The sequence below is a fragment of the Eulemur rufifrons genome, chromosome 7 (genome assembly GCF_041146395.1).
Source record: "Eulemur rufifrons isolate Redbay chromosome 7, OSU_ERuf_1, whole genome shotgun sequence".
In the NCBI taxonomy this organism is placed as follows: Eukaryota; Metazoa; Chordata; class Mammalia; order Primates; family Lemuridae; genus Eulemur; species Eulemur rufifrons.
The window spans coordinates 268,325,189-268,344,611 of NC_090989.1; positions in this window are offsets into that span (position 1 = coordinate 268,325,189).

Here is a 19,423-nt window from a genome sequence, read left to right on the forward strand (position 1 = left end):
ATCAAAGTTCTGAAAGGTGAACGCACTTGCCCTAGGTCACCTGAGGATTGAGACAGAGGAGCTAGGAAGATGACCCAGTTCTTCGACATCATGGGGTTCTGGCCTCTACCACACGGCTGCCTGTAAAAGGAAAGTGTATTTCTAGCCTACATTGAGCATGGTCTAAGCAGAGAGTGTGAGGTGTCTTGTCCGTGAGGGGAGGATGTTGACTCCTGTTCCCTGATTAGCATAAAACTAGTTGATCGCCAGTGATATGCCGTGCCCACGGTCGGGTGTGTACCAGGGCCACGACATGTAATAAAGGGTTATATTTATTAAGCACTCACTTCGTGCCAATCACTGTTCAAAGTTCAATGTGCCAATTAAATTATTTAATCTTGAGATAACTTGTGTGGCAGTAAAGTTATTATGCCCACTTTACAGATAAGAAAATGAAGCCTAGAGAGTAAGTGGTAAAGCCAGGGCTGGGCCTTAGGCAGGCTGGCTCCAGAGTGTCTTCACCATCATACTGCACGGCGTGTACCGCTGGACAGTGTGGTGCACGGACAACTGTGCCCACTCTGCCCAGGAGGATGGAATCTCCTCCAGGGTGGGGTTTGGGGAGGTTTCCTGGAGAAAGAGGAGGTGCTGGAACTAGGCCTTGGAGCTTAGGGAGGGAGGAGTGGTCTCAGAAAGGAGTAGGAGGCCCTGCAAAAAGACGGGTCCCAGAAATAGGAGAGCTTAAGGAGCGGCTGTGGCATATATTGGGGACCACTTTGACTAGAGCCTCCATTCAGTTGCTACTTCAGCTTTTAGCACAGCCTAAACCCTTCAGGCTACTTGGAAAGGCCTTTCGTGGCCTGGTTCCTGATCCCTGTCACCGCTCCCTAGTGTCCAACCTCAGCTCTTACTACTCTGCCAAGCTTCAGTCCCCAGGCAGACTGTGGGCTGGCTGTCCTGTTGCACAAGCTGCTCCCTCTGCTGTGGGAGCTACCAGTCCTGTCCCTTCCTATCGCCACACTCCCCTAGTCCCTGACTGTGTGCACAACCTTTCTTGCATTCCCCTGTCTCTAAGACTGGGTGAGATGCTCATACTCTATGTTCTTACAGCTCCCCATTCTTCCCTATCATTGAACACTTCATGCTAGACTGTGTTTGACTACTTTTCTGTCGCCCCCATTAGACCATCAGATCTGGGAGGGCAGGTGCTAAGCTGTGTCTTTTCCCATGGCTGTTGCTCCTAACATATTAACTGTCCCACAGGGGAGGACTCATAACTAACATCTACTGAAATAAGCATCTGACATATTTTCAAAGAATTCCAGCATAGAATGCTTTTCATGTCCCGTGGTTACTCATTCTTGTTTTTAACACATCTATTAAGAAAATTCTTTGAGACTAACCTAAATCTTTGCTATTGTAACTTAACCTTTCTTTTGATGACTGAGTAGTATTCCCTGGTGTGGATGTACTACAGTTTGACTATTCACCCACTGAAGGACATTGGGGTTATTTCCAGTTTCGAGTCATTATGAATAAAGCTGGAAGGAATATTCATGTACAGGTTTTTGTGTGAACATGTTTTCATTTTTCTGGTCTAATTTCCCAAGAGTGAAATTGTTGGGATATATGGTAAGCACAGGTTTAATTTTGTAGGTAACTGTTGTAGCCTTTTCCAGAATGGTTGTATCATTTTACTTCCCACCAGTGGATGTGTGAAAGATCTGACATCCTCTCTGCATCCTCTCTCCTGCATTTGATGTTATTGCTATTTTTTGTTGTAGCCATTCTGATAGGTGGGTAGCAATAACTCACTGTGGTTTTAATTTTCATTTCCCTAATGGTTAGTAATGGTGAACATGTTTCACGTATGTATTTGGCATCTGTGTATCCTCTTTGGTGATACAGACATCTGTTTTTGGCTGCCACAAAGAAGTTCTTGCCTCCTTCTTGATTCTCAGTGGATTCAAGGCAAAAGGTAAACCACTTACAGATAAATGATGTGTCACTGCACTTGAGTGCCTACTATGTGCAAAACAGTGTTCTAGGTACTGAGGATAAAGCAGTGAAGAGAGTAGACAAAAATATCTGCTTCCATGAAGCTTATATTCTGATGGGGGAGATGACTAGTAAATATAATAACTATGTTAATTTATAGTACCTTCGATGATCTTAAGTGGTTTAGGAGAAAAAACACAGAAAAAGGAGATAGAGAATTACCTTGATTGCAATTTAGAATAGTGCAATCAGAAAAGGTCTCACTGAGAGGTGCCATTTGAGTGAAGACCTGAAGAAGGTGGGGGAGGTCATGTGGGCGTCTGAGAAGAGAGCTCCTGGCCAGGTGTGTGTGGCATCTACAGGGAGCATCGAGGTGGCCATGATGGCTGGGGCAGGGGGTGTGGAGCGGGGCAGGGGCCATGAGGTCAGTGGTGACAGAGGAGGCTGACTGTGTAGGGCCTCCTAGGCCTAGGTAGGATGCGGCTTCTTCAGTGAGCTGGGGGTCTTTGGAAAGTGTAGCACGGAGGGGTGGCAGGTTCTGATCTCACTTTGAAAGGGTCCTCCTGGCTGCTGTGTTGAGAACAGCCTGCAGGGAGGCCAGCTTGGAGACCCATGTAACCATCCAGGCACCCAGACAAGACCTGATCGTGACAGTGATTTGGAAAGGTGGTGGCAGTGAGGGTCACACAAATAGTGGGTTCCGGATATATTTTGAAGTACAGCAGACATAATTTCTTTTTTAATTTCAGAATATTATGGGGGTATAAATGTTTAGGTTACATATATTGCCTTTGCCCCACCCGAGTCAGGGCTACAAGCTTGTCCATCCCCCAGACAGTGCGCACCTCACCCGTCCCATTACCAGACGTCATTTCTTACTGAGCTGGATGTGGTGTGGGAGAGAAAGAGAAAAGTCCGAGTCTGAGATTTCAGCACCGGCTGGATAAAGATATCCTTAATGGAGATAGGGAAGATTGTGGTGGAAGCTTGCGAGCTCGGATTGAGACCAGTGCCACTTAAGGGGACTTTTACATGACCAGGCAGAGATGATCTGGAGGCAGTCGGATGGCAAGTCTGGGCTCCCAAGGAGAGCTTGCGTGGAGATGGTAATTTGAGAGTCATGCTTGACACAGCACGTATCACATAGTTAGTGCTCAAAGTGGAGGTTCTCCATAAGGTGACGGTCCTCCAGTCCAGTATCTAAAATCCTTGGGGCCATGTTTTAGAAAAGCATTAGGTTGAACCATGTGAAACTGCCAATATCTGATCACTTTTGACCTACGATAATAATAATTTCATATGGTTCTCCTGAATAATACACTACGTATACCTTACATCTGTGGTCCCCAACCCCTGGGCCGTGGACAGGTACCAGTCCGTGGCCTGTTAGGAACCGGACTGCACAGCAGGAGGGGAGCCGCGGGCGAGTGAGTGAAGCTTCATCTGTATTTATAGCCACTCCCCATCACTCACTATTTCCCCCCACTCCCCAGTCTGTGGAAAAAGTGTCTTCCATGAAACCAGTCCCTAGTGCCACCAAGTTTGGGGACCGCTGCTTTATAGCACACAACACTCTCGGTGGGGTCTAGAACAGCACCTGATAATCAAAACCAGAAATATCTCTGCCGCCCGACACGCTCATATCGAGTGTGATAGATAAAGATTCCAAACAACACATGCCCTTTCAGGTTAGCTTTTGCTGCCAAATGGGTTTTAGAGCTTTTTGGATTTTAGATTCTGGGCTTGCATTATGAGCGTAGTGGTGGTGGTTACTATTACCATTCTGTGTGGCGTCCAGGGGCTGAACTAGGCCAAGGAGTGGAAGTGACTGAGAGGCTTCATTTTAAGACTATATCAATACAGTTCAGATAAATCATGCTGCCTCCATGGGTGACAGCTCTCTGTTTCAAGGTCAAGGACAGTACCCGCACAACCACTTACTCGGGATATTTTAGAGGAAATTCAATTATTGGAGAGGTGATGGGAGTTGAAGTATTTTGCAGCTCTTGATCTTACCGAGACAGGAGGACTCTAAAATCATTTCTACTTTCAGGTCTTATTCTCTCCATCTGTGAAATGTGTCTTGGGAGTTGAACTTGGGGATTGCTAAGGACACTTCTGCCATTAATGTCCTCAGGGTCTCTGTGCCACTTTGTGTCTTGTCTTCGCTCATAGGTTGTTCCCGCACCTATCTTTGGACAACTGTGCTTACATCCTCGTTTGCTGAATAACACCTTTCCCAGGCTGCACCATGGCAATTTCTCTAAGGCGTGCAAAGGGAGATCAGCATGGGCAGCTCGGATGGGTCAGCAGATGTTTTCCCTGTTGCTTCTTGAATAGGGAAAAAAAGATCATTTTTCAGCAAATACTTCTTGTTATCTAAGCTTGTTTGGGCCTGTGCAGCACCCACCGCCTTTCTGCAAGATGAGCTGTGCTAATCTGGGGCACGGCTCTACCCCCCTGGACTGGCACTGGTGGTCGCAGGGCCTCCCTTGCTGCTTTTCTTGGGACATGAGCTATTCAGCAAAAGAGAACTTTCTATAGCTGACCCACAGCCCTCTAAGTGACAACAGAAAAAGGTCAGCCTTAAAGTTTAAATAGAAACCTTTCTAAAATATAGTCTAAACTTTTAAAACAGTTTATTTTTTTTTATTTTAAAAGTAACATATTTTGACTTTAGAAAACTAAAAAAAGGAAGACAATTAGGTTCCATGAACCACAAGGAGCAACATTGTTCTTATGCTGAATACGCCCTGAAAATTAGGCTTTTAGAATTCTTCCTTCTTTTCCTTTCTCCCTAATTACTTTCTTTCTTCCTGTTTTGCTTAAATCTAGCTTCCCCTTGGATTGATCAAAATTCCCAAGAGGGTTAGAACCAACTATTCCACTCGTAGGCATATATCCCCGAGAAACCCTTACACATGTTCCCCAGGAGGTATGTACAGGGAACACAGATCTTCATTGCAGTGGTCCTCACGGCCGCGCAAGCCTGGGTGCACACCAGCAGCCTGTCGCCAGGGAGGGGAGTGAATAAACTGTGCTGAGCTACCAGAGGGGGCATTGTACAGTCGTCTACATGAAGGAACAATTACCCACACCTCAATACGGAGGAAATCTTAGCACAGTCATATTAAGTAAAGAAGTAAATTTCCCCAGATTATGTAGAGCAAAGGTCACGTAAAGTTAAAAATAACACTTGTGTGTGTGCATGCATACAAGTGGATGTGTATAGATACAACTAGTTGAAAAGGAGAACAAAGCAATGATGAATACAGGGCGCAGGAGGATGGATGCCCTGAGCAGGAGAAGTAAGAGAGTGGGTTGGCGAGGGGTTTTGTGTAATGTCATATGAAACCTCTCAGTGTCCTTGCTTTCATTTTATGTCATGGGTTAATAGGTACGTAAAACATTGTAATTGATTAATTAATGAACTGACTAAATACAAAGCAGCCCAAGCGTTGACCTTGATGACAGTGTGACATGATCCAAGGATTATGGTGATTCCAATTCTGTGTATCCGAGATCCCAAAAGTAGAAAAGAAATAGGAGTCAGTGGGTACTGTGTGTGGTCCTAATAGACTTTCTGTAAATCAGGTGGGTGAGTGTCAGCACGCAGATTCCAGGGTGTCTATTTTGGCTTCACAGAGGAACATTTCAAATTTTCTTCTTAATTCTTAGCTCTGGTCCAGGCAGCTAATGTTGCAAGAGAGATGAGATTTTGTTGAACTTGGTCTCCTTATGAAAGCTATTAAACATTTCCTTAAAAGAGCCTGGAGTTAGGATTTTGTATTTGTTGGCCATCTGGGTCCAGCTGGACTCTAGGAGAAGACCTGTCTCTGGATAGGTGACAGGCTCTGGTTGAGAGAAGAGCGCCCATGTGGAGAGAGGATTGGCAGAGTTCAGGAATGAGGAGGGCAGCACAGAGATAGAGAGAAGTACCGGGTAGAGGCCGAGCGTCTGCAAGTTCTCAGCAAGCAAGGAGGAGCCCAAGGAGTCTTGGCCAACCACACTATTTCACTGGACTCTTTCTCCCTTTTCTGGCTTGACATTACTGCTCAGTTTTAACCAATAATGCTGCCAAGTTGTGAGGCCTGGCTGTGAGTGTGGGCATGCTGTCATTCCTGGGGTACCTACTCTGTGGCCCAGACTCTACCAGAACCTGGAGATACAGACACAACCCAGATCTAAAGTTGGAAATCACCATTATTTTGTCCGTGATTGTAGCCCTACCTGTCAGGAGTCGACAAGTGGAGTCGAATGGACCATGCTGTTAAGAGGCCGAGGGCTAAGCTGTACGTTGCATTTGCAGTGGCAGCCCAGGGCAACTTTAGATTTCCCTCTTCTGAGTGTGCCCAGCCCACACCTAAATGACTGCAGTCTTATCACACTGCATTGTCATGATTTATTTACCGAGCACTCCCGCCCACTAGCCTGTGAGCATCTCAAGGGTACAGACTATGTCTTTTTCATTGCTAGGTCTCCCAACTTCAGGACATAGGAAATGCAAACAAATGTTTGAGGGGATATAATGCATTGTACCCTGTGGTCAGTGCCGGGCGCGTGGGACCTCAGAGTGGACACAGATTATCACTGGTTGGGAGGGATCCAAGGGGAGTTTGGAGAGGAGGGGGTGGTTTGGCTTGGACTTTGAAGTCATGGATGGAGAGCGGGGTGGACGGTGAGGATGGGGATGAGGGGGTTTGGTGGTGGTGGTGGTGGTGGTGGTGGTGGTGGTGTGTGGATATGCAAAGTAAATAACAATGGGAACTGCATGTCTGCTGACCCCACAGAGTAGGCTCTGGCTGGAAATAATCAGTATTGCCACTCCTGTGCCTACTGGCTGCTGGTCAGGTCAGCCCAGAAGATGGGCAGGGCACGGGGTTGGGGTTATGCAGGGGTGGAACGGGGATAAATGTTTCAGCATCTTCACCATTCTTCCCGCTCCGTCTCAGGTGCTTTCTGTGCATGATCCTTCCTGATTCTCACTCAACCTTAATAGATCGGCACTATTACTCCAATGTTGTAGAGTAGGAAAGAGATGCCAATAGCAGAGCTGGAGCTGACGTTGAACCCAGGTTTCAAGTTCCTGGGCCTGTGCTCTGTTCCCTCGGAGGGCCACGGTGAGGACCAGGGTGTGAGCGGGAGCCCTTGGACACATCCAGGGAGAGCTGGGGGAGAGTAGGAGATGAGGCTTCGGCAGGGGGCTGGGCGGAGAAAGCACCCTATTTGGGCATCTGTGTTCAGGGGAATTCTATTTCTTCATAGCCAAGAAAGTTCACGGTGGCCACACCCTTGGCTTGACCTTTCTGGGGAATGTTTCTGGAACTGGACGCAGAGGTCAGGCTCTATGGAAGGAAAAATGCTGTCCTGGAATCGGACCAGAGATAACAACTGTGGCATTTAGAGGGGAGAGGCTGGGCACAAGTCTTCACCTGTTAGGGCCGACCTCTACGCACTAGGTGTTGACAGCACCATAACCTCCAGTTTGGACAACCAAAAATGCCCCAGCTATTGCCAAATGTCTCCAAGGTCAAAAACGGTCCCCAGTTGAGAATCACAGCCCTAGAGCTATGGTCTGTAAGGATATTTTATATATCCCTGTTTCCCAACAGCCCCTACACCCCCTGCACCCCTACAGCACACACCATACATCCCAGATACAATGGTGGAACAGGGACAGGAAGCCACGATAAACACACCTGCTGGCAAGAATGGGACGCACACACAGGAGTCAGAGATCCAGGGTGGTTCTGAAATCCTGCTGGGTAGACGTGGTGAAACTCCTCCCCAGGTAGCTCAGCCTTGTCTACTGCTCTCGTGACCCCTGGCTCCACCCTTTGGGAGGGGGGTATTTCTCACTCCCGTGACCTTCCTTGAACATGCATGTAAGTGAGAATTAGGGATTTTGCCCTCCTTGGAGTTTGCATAGTTTTCTTAATCCGCTTACTGTTCACAGAAGGTTGGCATCCCAAGGATTATTCTAAATCTCGAATTTGTCTAGCCCAGACTGATGGTTTCTTTGGCATTGCGTTTCACTCAATGACTTAATAGGCTTCTGATCTATTTGCCAACGGCTGCAGGCAAGGATCTCTCTAAGACACGGTTCTCACATCTGCTTTTTCCCTGCCTTTTCCTCTCCTTGCTTCTCTCTCTCCCCCTAATTGCAGCTACCTTGAGGCTCTATGGAAAAATCAATGGGAAGACCACACTTTTAATTTGATCTTTGCCCTGAGTCCTTTTTCTGGATAAGAGATTTTACCGAGCCTTTGCCACTTAAATGGTTTTTAAACCTCATCTCTTATTGTGTGGTATCTGGAAGTACTTTGCTGTTTCAACTTAAGGCCCCATATTCCTGGACTCTCTATTTTTCTTAATTTCTGCCTGCAACCCTTCCAGTAATTTCTTGAGCTCATGTAATACTCAGAATGCCTTTCCAAATACAGCCCCACTACCATCACTCTATTTTCCTGGAACGACGAGTTCAGGGTTTGCCTTTCAAGTCGTTACAGGTGCCAACTTTCCAGATACCTTGCCCTGCCTAACCTGATCTCCATTCTTTCGGTTTCCCATCACTGGTCACGTGATCACTAGTCTAACATCACATATTTTTATGTTTTCGTTATGAAGCAACTCACTAGCGAATATCAGTTGCTGCGTTAGACTAATGGACACTGGCTATTAAAACAGACAAATCCTTAAAATTTTAGTGGATTAACACAATAAAGGCTTATTTCTCAGTCATTCAAAATCCAATGAAAGTAGGCAAGTCCTTTTCCATCTTGGGGCCACAGAAAGAGTGAATTGCTTCTAGATCCCAAGCAATAAAAGATGGGGCTGCTTGAAAGGTCTTAAGGGATAAAGACCCAGTAAACCAGGTAAAGAGATCAGATTAGAGGTGTGTTCCTGTCTCTCCATGGTCTTGGCAAACTCAGTGGATACGTAGTTACACAGTGTAGCTCTGAGAGGCAGAGGAGGACCATTCATGGGTGTAATCACCAAGTGCTCCAACAGCATCACCTCCCTGTAAGTTTCTTGTCCACTACTGGCTCCCAAACATCAAAAGAAACATCAATAAACCTGAAAGCCTCCATGAGTGAAGGTGGTGTGTGTCATTTTTGATAGAAACTTTCAGAAACAGAGTATGGAGACTCCTGTTCTCTTTTTCTTCTTCTTCACTCTCCATGATCAAAAGCGATAGTGTCCACTTGATCATCCTGGGTCCTGGAGTGACTATGAGTTGGAGCAGAGTTGTTCTGACCTGCAATGAGCATTTAATGTGAACAAGATAGTAACCTTTGTTCCTGGGAGCCCCTGAGATCTCGGGGCTACTACAGCATCCTGCAATGCACAGGACAGCCCCTTACAATAAAGAATTTATTCAGTCTAAAATGTCAATGCTTTTATTCCCTGGTTTAGGGGATCAGAGAGCTTGGTGCAAAGTTGAGGTTCATTCCTTCATTCAGCCGAGTTGGAAAGAGGTGGAGGGGTGGGAATTTGTCAGGGTAATTAATGCTAGTTGCTGCAATAGACAACTTCCCCTCATCGCAGTGTCTTAAACAATAGAAGTTTATTTTTCACATCATGTCAGGGAAAAATCTGTTTTTCTCCTGATCAGCAGGTATACTTTTTTCCCTTCTGGGCAATGTCAACCTGGTAATGGATTGATTTTCCTCATTGATTTGGCTACTAGGCAACTCATTATAACAACTGTTCTGTGCTGTGTGGTGATGTTCCCCGGCTCATCTTAACTAACGCTTATTTGCACATTAGTCTGATTTCTTCTTCCTTGTCCCCCTCCGCCACCGCCAACTGTATTGTACATGCTTTGTTCTGTTGCCTCAAAATACCTTTGCAATGAGATGAGCTATAAACTAAATGAATGAAGCAATAGAATTCCTTCTGGCAGATGGCTACTGTGAAAGAGAAATCAGGGAACCAGTAAGTGCCTCTTTCCTTTTTTAAAAAGGAAAATGGGGCTTTGGGTCTTGGCTTGAAGGTTTGCAGAATTGAAACTGCATGGGCTCAGGATCTTCAAATAACTTTTCTTTTTTTATTCCATAGTTTTACTTACCCCTTTAAAGTTGCCATTTCCCATGTGCTTTTGTTGTGAGAGGGAGAAAAAAAGACAACCTTTTTCTCTAAGCTCTTTCCGGGGAGTCACTTCATGCAAATGTCTTTGTCTCAGAAGGAAACTGCTCCGAGGTCAGTCTGCCCACTCCTGAGAAGGCAACATGCAGAGTTGGTGTTTTTTACTTTTGCTTTTCTGTTTCCAAATTTGAAAGAGGCAAGGAATCAGGAGACTAGTCACAAACTGGCTGTGTGACTTCAGGCTATTTAACACTGTCCCCACCCCTCCCTGCCCCCTGGTCTCCAGAGAAAAAAGTGGGCTGAGAACCCACCCAGATCCATGGTTCTCATCTGTGTACCAGGGGAGTGGGCTACTCCAGTGAAATGTGCTTTCTGGTCATCTTGGATGTGTGAGATTCCAGTGACATCCAAACCCTATGTTGAGAAGAAGCCTGCTCCGTCCTATGAGTGTGGAGGAAGTGATGGGCTTAGAGGCCCAGGCCGTGGTCTCACTGGTGACAGTCTTGAGAACCGGGTCCCAGTGTGAACCCTGGAGCCCCACTGGCTTCCACGTGTCCCACAGTTGTGTAACGTGGGGGCAAACCATGCTGTCTCCTTAGGCCTTGGTGTCCTTATGGGCCATACCAGGATGACAACCAGAGAACCACATGCTGTGAAAAGTAAATGACATCATGTTTATAAAGTGCTGGACACATGGTACAATACACATTCCTGATTACTGCCCTTCCTCGGGTCTGACACAGCTGAATTGGGGTGTGGCCACCATGGGGACCCAGCCAGGATGCCCTCACCCAGGGCCCCACTGACTGTCCTCTTTCCCCTATAAGAGATCAGAAAATAGCTGCCCCAGCCACTCTCCCTGCACGGGGTGGCAGGAAGGGTGCGGAAACATCCTCACAGCTACGTTTCCAGACAGCCAGCTCGCTGATCGTGATCGATCCTCACGACATCCTCATGAAGCGGGTATTATTGTCCTCTGCTTTGCACACAAGGGGAATGAGCTGCTGATAAATGATGAAGCTGGGACTCGACTTCAGAGCCTGTGTGCTTCACCACTCCCCAAAATTTGAAATACAGGGGTGGTCTTTTGAAGAGCAAGGCAATATGGTTTATTTGGTAAACGCATAGGATTTGGGACCAAGGGGACTGATTTGGAATCTCACCTTCCTGCTGATGAGCTCGTTACAGCCCCCGTGCTAAGCCCCGTTTCCACCATTGTTAAACTGTGGGTAACACAGACCACGTGGGTTGTCGGAGATTAGAATGAGGCCAAGAGACATATGACCCATCAGGTCCTTCTCAGCTAAATTGTATGTTTGACAACAATGCATAGCACTGTGAACTGCTTTTGTTCCTTCCCTGCAACCCTGAGTGTGGTGTCCGTGTTCCTGGGGCAGCTGAAAACCTCATGCCGCAGTGTATCACCTGGTCCCACGGTCCCTTGGGTGTCTAGACAGGTGTGGTGGTCTCCCATCCCTGCTGCCTTTTCCCTGGCCAGGCCGCCACACCTGTCACCTGGACTCTGCCTCCACTCTTGTCCTCACCATCTGTCCTGACACTGCGGCCAGAAGGATCCTGCTCCCGGTGACTCTCACCCGGTTTCCACTTCCTTGTCTTGGGGTAGAGCCCAGCTCCTTAACTGGCATGAAAGCTCTTCTCATCCTGGCTCCTCTTCTCTCCATCCTCCTCTTGGCCTCCTGCCCCCTGTTTTTCTAAGTTTCAGCCATATGGGACCATTTACAGTTTCTTGAAGGCACCATGCTCTCTGTTCCTTTTAGCCATCTGAATATGTTTTCGCCTAGCCTAGAACACTTCTCTGCCTTTTTTGCTTTGACCCAGATGACTCCTTCAAGCCCTGGCTTAGAGTTCACTTCCCCTGGGGGACTTCTCTGATCCCTAAACCTGGGTCAAGTATAGTCCTGCATCACCTAACGACGGGGATATGCTCTGAGAAACGCATCCTTGGACGATTTCACCCTTGTGTGAACAACATAGAGCATAGGCACACAAACCTGATGGTCTAGCCTGCTACACACCTGGGCCGCATGGTCTAGCCTGCTACACCTGGGCTACAAATCTGCACGGTATGTTACTGTACTGAATACTGACAGCAAATGTAACCTAATAGTAAGGATTTGTGTATCTAAACATAGAAAAGGTACAGTAAAAGTACAGTATAAAAGAGAAAAAAATGGTACGCCTGTACTGGGCACTTCCCATGACTGGAGCTCGCAGGACTGGAAGTTGCTCTGGGTGAGTCAGTGAGTGAGTGGCGAGTGAGTGTGAAGGCCCAGGACGTCACTGTCCACTGCTGTAGAGGCCATAAACACTGTACATTTAGGCTACACTAAATTTATAAAAACGTTATTTCTTCAATAATAAACTAGCTTTAGTTTACTGTAACTTTATTACTTGATAAACTTTTTGCTTTTTTTAAAACTTTTTGACTCTTTTGTAATAATATTTACCTTTAAACACAAATGCATTGTACAGCTGTATAAAAATATTTTCTGTCTTTGTAACCTTATTCTGTAAGCTTTTTTCTATTTTTAAAATTTTTATTTTATTTTTTTACTTTTTGAACTTTTTTAAAAAAAATTAAGACACAAACACACACATTCGCCTAGTCCTGCACAGGGTCGGGTCATCAGTATCACTGTCGCCCACCTCCACACCTTGTCCCACTGGAAGGTCTTCAGGAGCAATAACACACATGGAGCTGTCGTCTCCTATGACAGCGATGTCTTCTTCTGGATACCTCCTGAAGGACCTGCCTGAGGCTGTTTTACAGTTAACTTTTTTTATTTAATAAGTAGAAGGAGTACACTCTAAAATGATGATAAAAATTATAGTATAGTAAATATACCAACCAATAACATAGTCATTTATTATCATTATCAAGTATTAATGTTAGGTACTGTGCATAATTATATTTGCTATAGTGTCATATGACCGGCAGTGCAGCAGGCTCGTTTACACCAGCATCACCACAGACACGTGAGTAATACATTGCACTACACTGTGTTGGCTTAGATGTCACTAGGGGATAGGAATTTTTCAGCTCCATTATAATCTTATGGGACCCCTGTCGTATATACAGTCTGTCGTTAACTGAAATGTCATTATGGCACACGTGACTGTACTCCTGGAGCGTTCCCTGCTAAGGCATTTACTGCTCTGTGCTGTAACCATCTGTGGACATGTCTGTCTCCCCCACCAGGCTGAGATTTTTTTAAGGTTAGCAAATGTGTCTTTGTCTATTATCCCCAATGCTGCCACAGGCACTGTTGCTGCGAATGTTGGTAGCACACATGAATGGTAGATGGTGTTGCGTGATTTAAAGAGTACGGTGAGGACGAGGGAAGAAACCAAGGCAGTGAGCTATCGACTCTGACAAACAGTCACCACCAGCCCAGAAACTGGCTCAGTGTCCCTTCTTCCCGCCTTAGCATCTCCAGGCATTCAACAGGTGAATTTTCTCATTCGGTGGAAATGTGACTCAAGGTAACTTCACCTTTGACATTAAGATAAATAAAAAAATAATTCTGTACCTGGCAGGGAAGCTGTGTTCCTTTCGTGTGCTCCAAATGTCAGATGGGGAGGGGCAAAGACCCAGGAGCTATGGGACCTGTGAGTCACTCTTAGCTTAGCCAGTAGGGAATTTATTAACACGTCTCCCTGCTGAAGTAACTTGAAAAACCAGATGAGCTTTTGGTGTGCTTCTAGAGCAGGATTTCTCAACTCTGGCACTATTGACATGTTGGGCCAGACGATTCTTTGTGGTGGGGACCTTGTTCTATGCATTGTAAGATGTGTAGTAGCATTCCTGGCTTCTACCCGCAAGACACCCGTAGCACTCCCTCAACCCTAATGGTGACAATCAAAAAATGCCTCCAGACATTGACAGATGTCCCCTGTGGGGACAAAGTCAGCCCTGGTTGAGAGCCACTGTCCTAGAGGAATTAGGATTGGAGCCCATCTGACGGAACCAAAGAAGCCCTGGGTGAACGCTGGGTTTGAATTCCATTGCCAGTGCTGCCATTTATCGAAGATGTTTCTCGTAAGTCCTATCTGAATTCAAAGTCGGGCTGTTTGACTTTTGGCAAGCAGCTTGACCTCCCTGGATAGCAGCCTTGTCGTCTGAAGTAATAGAGTGATGCAAATCCAGAATGCTGTCGATACTTGTGAGTTCAGTTTTGGTCTTAGGAGAGAACTGGGTTATGGGCGAGCTCTGACCTCTGATCTGTGGCCCGGCAACCACCGTCGGGTGATGAGATTCATGTCCCTGCTGGCTCGGGATGGCATGTCTCCACGGGCTGGCTCTGCTCTCTCCCTGGGGCTTCTCCAGATGTCCCCAGGAGGACTCTTTCTGACTCAGTCACTTCTTGGCTTCCCTCCTCCCTAGCAGCTTAGACTACCAGAGTTGAAAAGTGCTTAGAAACATTTGGTATGAGCCCTTTGCTACAGAGGGGGAAACTGAGGCTTGGAAGAGGGAAGAGACTTGGCTGAGGTCGCATAGTCAGCGAGAATAAGAGCCCCTATTTACCCAAGTTTCCCTAACTCTGAGAGCCCACACTGGGTCTGCTCAACCCCTGGTGGAATTACAGCCTTTTCCTGACATTTCTTTTTATGTCACTGAAACATGCATCTCTTTGGTTTTATATTTCTTGCCTTCTCCTTTCTGCTTGGTGACAGCCATCTAATGTGAAAGTAGGACCATAACACTTTAGTGAGAAATAATGGGCTTACATTACCTCCCAAGTGCCACATTTGGTTTTTAGTTGAGCTTTAATCCAGTGAAATGAAACTAATGGTAGGCATTTGAGGCACTGAGCTAGGTTTAGAAAGACTTTTGAAGCAGCTAGACCTTTTTAGGAAATTCCCCCATCCTTAGGGGCCATCTAGTCTACCAATGTGTAGGGTTGCATGCTGGGGTTATTTCCCATCTTGTGATTTAGAGGAAAGAAACTGGGCTATGGACATCAATACATTCCAGCTCCACCACTTGATAGTGGTGTGAGTTTACCAAAAGGATAACACTATTTTTAAGTGATCATGGTGGGCTGGTCATGCTACATATATTACTTTAATATGTCTTACAACAACCATGTGAAGAAGGGTTTACAGTTTATAGATGAGAAAACCGGGTGGTAGAGAGTTTAAGAAAAAAAATTACTACATTAAGTAACACAGTTAAAAGCATCAGAGCCAAGAGTTGAACTCAAGGCAATCTGGCTCAAGATTATAAATGACTAAATCTAATTCAAGATTAGAAAAAATGATTAGACATAGCATAACTTTCTTGAATTTCAGTTTCTTAGAATGCTAAATTGGGATGATAATACCTTGTTAGAAGAACTGCTATGAAGAGTAAATAAAATAATGCCCATATAGCACCTGGCATCCACTAAGTGTCTAATATATGTCTAGTCTTCCTCTCATTAGCAGGGGTTGTTCAAGTTAGTTTAATGTCAGTAATGTTTGTAAGAGCTCACTTGGAGTAGACAAATTGCTAAGTAAGTTTACATATGTAATTTCCCTGAATTTTGCAAAAACTATTCGAGGTCAGTATTATTTTCTCTGTTCCCACTGAAGAAATTGAGGCGCAGGGAGATGAAGGAAACTGCCCAAGTTCAAACAGGGAGGAGATGGCAGAGTCAGGATTTGTGTTCACGCCTGGCAGCCTCCAAAGCTGCACTCTTGGCCCTGGGCCGTGCTCGCCCCAGTAGCTACTCAAAGCTTCAGAAAACCTCGGATGCCCTAAATTATCCCCTTGGCATGCTTTGCACCTTCACAAATTAAAATAAACCAAATTCTCATCTCAACAAGTAGTAGATCTCTTCCTGTTTGAGAGATGGGTGCCTTGAGGACCATCTGAGTTCTGTTAAGCCTTGAGGATGCTGGAGTCAATTCTTGTTTATCCCTGGTGAATTTCTAATTTAGGCTCCTTTCCATCCCTCTTCCATCGTACCCAGTATGTCCTCAGGGACTTCAGACTAATATTCAGCTGAATTGAAGTGAGATCTAATTAAAGCTGTTCACAATCTGGCCCCAAATCACCCAGCCAACCTCATTTCCCAACACACCTTCTCCACCTCGATCCCCCCTGTGACTCACAGCTTCCTAGACTCTGAGCCTGTAGCCAGGCAGGCCCCTGCTCCTCTGCTCGGCACTTCCAAATCCAATCCAGCCCTGTCTTAGCTGATTCAAACATTTCGTCTCGCTAATGCCCGCAAGTGTGGAAAAGGTGGGGTGGGGGGAGGTCAGAGTCACATTTTTCAGGCCAAAATTATCAGAGCGAAAGCTCATTATTTCTTTATCTCTGTACCTGTAAGAGCTCAATGATGCCACAAACCGTAGGCCCTGATGAATGCCTGGTGAAAAAATAAGAAACTGCATAGGACATAGAAGCAGGAGCTATGGAGGCAGACAGACCTGGGTGTGAATCCTGGCATTTATTAGCTCTTTGATCTTAGGTGAGTTATACTGGACCTCTCTGAGCCTCAGTTTCCTTATTGGTAAACTGGGACAGCAATGTGGGTGTTGTGAAGATTTAAGGAGGTCATATCTATTACATAAAACCACTTAGCACTGCTGAGTTTGGTCCAAGCAGATGTTTGCTAAATCATAGTGGAACCATAGGTTTCTCTTCCTGGTTCTCATCTTTCATGGCATTTTGGTGTATCGCTTTGAGCCATTTAAAATTTTCCACATTGGTAGTGATTAATTGGTTATGTACTTATGTTCTGTTAGTCTGAGCTCCTTGAAGAGAGGCCTCATAACAGACTCATCTTTGATGTCCTAAAACACCTTGTAGAGAGATGATTAATATACAGTTGTTTCATTTACAAATAAGATGAACGATCTTTGGGAGAAAGAGGGCTCTGCTGTGCTCCAGAGAGGAATGTGTGCGAATCAGGTTGTGACGTTAGAGATCGTATCTGTCTCAGTCCCCAGCACTTGGCACAGTGACAGGTGATATCCAGTGTTCAACAAATACCCTCTAGATAAATGAATATAGGGTCCAGGAATATTGAGCCTATCAGAGTGCATAGAACTCACTTGGACTGATGCCCACCTAGTCTCAGAAAGAGACTGAGGCTCAAGGAAGGGAAAGAACTCTTCATTTCCACACAGGGACTCAGCAGCAGGTATTTTAGCTTATCTAGTATGTAAGGTTATAACCTGGTACCACCATAGACTTTGGCTGACAGAGGCTGACTTGGTGTGGCCAGTCAGAACTGATTCTAGCCCAGTTCTCTTGCTCCTCAGTGACTGGCAGGAGCTGAGCCAACCAGAGGATGAAAGGGGAGAGTAAACATCTGCATGGTTATCCATTTGTGTACGAGTTCTCTTCGGGCTGAGATTTGGTGCATTTCTAAATCAACTGTGTGCTTTGGGAGGAAAACAAGGCTTGGTTATTTTTACGAGATTTGCCTTGACCTTTAGACACGTGGGAGTTCTACAGAGTGATAGGGCATGTTCAGGGTGGTATGGTCATAGACAGACTCGTTCCTTGACCTGAAATTGAGCCCAGGCTGCTGGGGTGAAAGCACAGAATTTTAACTACTAGTATACAAGGCATACTGACCTTCTTTCCCCCAAAGTTGTGCTAAATCAGCTAATTCTGTCTTCCCTGGAGGCATTCCCATTGGGACCTAGAGTCTTGCCATACAAAGCATCAGGGTATGTTGTGTAGCCAAAAACAACAGTTGGAGACAACTTCTCTTCTTCTCTTTTGGTTTCCTGATTTTAAACTCATTGAGTTTTCTTTCATTCATGGCTGCTTTAAAAAATAAATCTTTCCTGTGATTCAGATGGGTCTAAGACAAGGAACTAGAATGTAAGCTTCATGAGGGCAGAGATGTTGGTTTTTTTTTTTTTTTTTGGTTACTGTGTCCCCACTACCTAGAATAGTGTCCCCTGTAAGGTAATAGCTCAATGAATGAATGAACTTATTGTTCTTAGAGAATGGAAAAGAACCTTGGGGACAAGTTCTTGGAGACCATGAAGCTCTCTGTAGTCTTGCTAATAGCCAACTATGTATCTCTGGGCAAGTGCCCTACCCTCGCTGGATTACTGGTTCATCTGAAAAATTAAGTGGGTGGGATAAGTGGCTGTAAAGAGGGTTGAAAACATAATGGATAGAAAAGTATTTTGGAGAAAACACTTTTCTTTCATCATTTTCCTTTCTTTGAAATGTCTCTATGGGAAAAAAAATCTCTGGATATGTTTGTTTTTGGATAATAACAGCAGACAAACAGCTCTTCACCAGGATGAATTCTGAAGCTCTGGCCAGGTGGCTTATGACTGGTGGGTTATAACTAGGTCAAATATGTATAAGTGGCAAAGACAGAAGCATTTGCCATAAGTTTGCTCTGGGGGTAGCATTTATGCCTCTCTGACGGATGAAGCTCTGAGCAGCACTGGGCTTTGCTGTAGTAGACAAGGAGGCTGAGAGTGGCACAGAGGTTGGTTGTGCTGCTTGGGATGAGCATATCAGTAAGGCGGGCTGGCTGGCTGGCTTTCTTTCTTTCTTTTTTTGAGACACGGTCTTGCTCTGTCACCCCGGCTAGAGTACAATGTTGTCATCATAAATCACTGCAACCTTAAACTCCTGGGCTTAAGCAATCCTCCTGCCTCAGCCTCCTGAGTAGCATGCATGCCGGCATGACTGGCTAATTTTTCTATTTTTAGTAGTCTCGCTCTTGCTCAGGCTGATCTCAAACTCCTGGCCTGAAGTGATCCTCCTGCCTCGGCTTCCCAGAGTGCTAGGATTACAGGTGTGAGCCACCACACCTGGCCCCATATCAGTAAGACTTAAAATTGAAAATTAGGATTGTTCAGGCCAAATTTGTGTTCACAAATGGGTGGAAAGGAAAATGAGGAAAGATAAAAAAAAGTTGAGATCGAGGGATTGTGAGAAAGCAATTGAAAAAAATGAGTTTATCAAGAACTAGTTCATGCTTGAACTCTTATAATTGTAGGACCTTGGACAAGTCATTTCTACAAGAACCTGGCACTGTCTTATGCCCTCTGGGGGAGAGAGATGAATATACTCAATGTCTGCCCTCACATCTCTGGGAGAAGCAAACAGATTGACTAAAGATGTCATCGAGAGTGATGACTGCTGAGATAGAGGGGTGTACAAGATTCTCTGGGAATGCAAAAGGGAGAGGGGATTAAACCTGCTTGAGTGCTTCTGGGAAGGTATTAAAAAGGAGGTGGTATTTGAGATGGGCTTTAAGGGATGGAGAGACCTTTGCCAGGCAGAGGAGTGATGATGGGTCAGGTGGCACCATTCTCAAATGAAGGAAGAGCTTGTATAAAGCATGGAGGCACGAGGTAGCCTGGTGTC